Source organism: Arachis ipaensis, chromosome B07 (genome assembly GCF_000816755.2).
Source record: "Arachis ipaensis cultivar K30076 chromosome B07, Araip1.1, whole genome shotgun sequence".
Taxonomy (NCBI): Eukaryota; Viridiplantae; Streptophyta; class Magnoliopsida; order Fabales; family Fabaceae; genus Arachis; species Arachis ipaensis.
The window spans coordinates 53,879,525-53,883,088 of NC_029791.2; positions in this window are offsets into that span (position 1 = coordinate 53,879,525).

Genomic DNA, 3,564 nt, shown 5'->3' on the forward strand with positions numbered 1-3,564 from the left:
CTCATGGTTATGCCATGTCTCAACAAGGGATCTTGGAGATTGAGTTGTTTGATGTATGTGGTATTGACTTCATGGGGCCTTTCCCACCATCATACTCAAACACGTATATTCTGGTGGCAGTAGACTATGTATTTAAATGGGTAGAGGCAATTGCAACACCCACTAATGATACTAAGACAGTGCTGAAGTTCCTCCAAAAAGATATCTTCAGTAGGTTTGGTGTCCCTAGAGTACTAATCAGTGATGGGGGCACTCATTTCTGCAATAAACAGCTTTACTCTACTATGGTCCGATATGGAATTAGCCACAAAGTAGCAACTCCATATCATCCACAGACAAATAGGCAGGCTGAGGTCTCTAATAGAGAACTAAAAAGAATCCTGGAACGGACTGTAATTGCCCGTAGAAGGGATTGGGCAAAAAGCTTGGATGATGCTCTGTGGGCATACAGAACAGCATTCAAGACTCCTATAGGAACCTCTCCATACCAGCTTGTGTATGGCAAGGCCTGTCATTTGCCCATGGAACTGGAGCATAAGGCCTACTGGGCAACCAGATTCCTAAACCTAGATGCTAAGTTAGCTGGAGAGAAGAGATTACTCTAGTTAAATGAGCTAGAGGAATTCAGACTCAATGCTTTTGAAAATGCAAAAATTTACAAGGAGAAAGCAAAAAGGTGGCATGATAAGAAACTGTCATCCAGGGTCTTTGAACCAGGACAGAAGGTTCTGCTGTTTAACTCTAGGCTCAGATTATTCCCCGGGAAACTAAAATCCTGGTGGAAGGGACCATATGTGATTACAAGTGTGTCACCATATGGCTATGTGGAGCTTCAAGATATTGATTCTAATAAGAGGTTCATTGTTAATGGACAGAGAGTCAAGCATTATCTTGAAGGCAATGTTGAGCAAGAATGCTCAAAGCTGAGACTAGATTAAAAGCTCAGTAAGGTCCAGCCAAAGACAATAAAGAAGTGCTTGTTGGGAGGCAACCCAGCCATTAGCAAGGTTTATTTGTTTTTCAAATAATAATTATATGAGTTTGATATAAATTATCTTCAAGGTTAATTAACAATTGCAGGAGTTCACAGAGTTACAGAAGAATTCAGAGCATAAAGCAGAGAAAAGGAGCTCACTGGCACAAAAACGCTAGTAAGGGGTATTGTGGGTGTTAAACGCCAGAATGGGCACCATTCTGGGCGTTTAACGCCAGTAAAAATACCTTTCTGGGCGTTAAACACCAAAATGGACACCATTCTGGGCGTTTAACGCCAGAATTGCAGCATCCTGGGTGTTTAAAAAAACGCCCAGTGATAAAGGCTTTCTGGCGTTTAACGCCAGCCAGGGTACCTGGCTGGGCGTTAAACGCCCAAAAGAAGCAGCAAATGGGCGTTAAATGCCAGAATGGGTGCCACTCTGGGCGTTTAACGCCATGAATATGGAGGGGAGGAAGTCTTGATTCCAACTCAAATTTTTTCCAAATTTTCATGGTTCCATCCAAAATTTCTTGCATAGACATGTTACAAATTATCATCTTTCAATTTCAATTTCAAAAAAATAAAACAAATTAAAAATAAATTTTTCTTTAATCCTAAAGATCTTTCTCAAATCTTCTTCAATTTCTTTTCAAATCTTTTTCAAAACTCATCTATCTTTCTAATTTCTTCTCAAATCTTTTCAACTCATATCATAGTATCTTTTCAAATTCAGATTTATCTTTTTCAAATCTCTCATATCTTTTCAATTTTAAAATTTCATCTTTTTCATATCATATTTATCTTTTACAAATCATACCTTCTATCATATCTTTTTTGAAAATTTTTGAACCCATCCCCTCCCTTATAAATTCACAATCGGCCTCCCCCTCTCCTCCATAACTCGAATTTGACTCTCCTTCTATTTCTCTCCTTTCCTTTCTTTTGCTTGAGGACAAGCAAACCTCTAAGTTTGGTGTGTTTTTTGTGATCACTGACCTAAGATTCACCAAGATCATGGCTCCTAAGGGAAAACAAACCACTTCAAGAGGCAAGAAAGAGAGCACTCCAAAACCACTTTGGAATCAAGAGAGGTTCTTAACCAAAGAACAGGAAGACCATTACCACAAAATAATGGGTCTAAGGTCAGTGATCCCAGAAGTTAAATTCGATCTGAAAGAAGATGAATATCCGGAGATCCAAGAGCAAATTCAAAACAGGGGCTGGGAAATTCTAGCTAATCCTGAGACAAAGGTGGGTAGAAACATGGTTCAGGAATTCTACTCAAATCTGTGGCAAATAGATAAGCAGAGAATGACTAGAACCGCTTTCTATACCTTTCGAACCATGGTTAGATGAAAGATTATTTACTTCCACCTGGACAAAATAAAAGAGGTCTTCAAGCTGCCTCAACTACAAGATGATCCAGAATCCTTTAATAGGAGAATGGTGAGATTTGATAAGCACTTGGACCAAGTTCTAGAGGACATATGCATCCTTGGAACCAAGTGGATAACCAACACAAAAGGTGTCCCGAATCAACTCAAGAAAGGAAATCTCAAACCAGTTTCTAGGGGCTGGCTGGACTTCATTGGGCATTCTATACTGCCCACCAGCAACCGCTCTGAAGTCACTATCAAAAGAGCAGTGATGATCCACTGTATTATGCTGGGAAACGAAGTGGAGATTCATCATCTGATTTCTTGTGAGCTTTACACAATTGCAAACAAGAACTCCACTGACGCCAAATTGGCTTACCCAAGCTTAATCTCTCTGCTATGTAAAGATGCTGGGGTAAAGATGGAAGTGGATGAGTATATCTCAGTCGAGCACCCAATCACCAAAAAGTCAATGGAAGGACAACAAGTGCAAGATAACTCTATCAAAAAGAGGGCACAGGAGTTCCTCCCAGAAATCCCTCAGGTTGACTATTGGACCCACCTAGAAGCATCTGTCACCGAGTTGCAAGAAGCTATGGATCAACTGAAAGAAGAACAGCAAGTTCAAAATAGCATGCTCTGCAAACCACTGAAGGAACAAGAGAAGCAAGGGCGTGAGCTACAGGAGTTGATGCGCCAGAAGCTGTCTCTTGAAGAGCCAGACACCCCACAGATTGAAGGAGCATCCATCTCCCAAAATAAAGGTTGTTGAGTCCTAATCTTAACTCTGTGATAACTTTTACTATTAGAGATCTACCTTAGGAGTCACATGAATAATAGTAATTAGTATCTTTATTTTTATTTTTATTTTTATTTAATTATCTCCAAGTAAGCTATCATTTATTTTTCTCATCATCATTAAACATGAATAAAAATAGCAGATTTTTTTAGAATAAGGAGGCAGTTTTATTTTCTAGTTCTTAATAAGAAAAATTCAAATTATTTATATGTGGTGGTAATACTTTTTGTTTTCTGAATGAATGCTTGAACAGTGCATAATTTTTTATAATGAAGTTTATGAATGTTAAATTTTTTGGCTCTTAAAAGAATAATGAAAAAGGAGAAATGTTATTGATAATTTGAAAAATCATAAAATTGATTCTTGAAGCAAGAAAAAGCAGTGAATACAAAGCTTACGAAAAAAAATAGCAA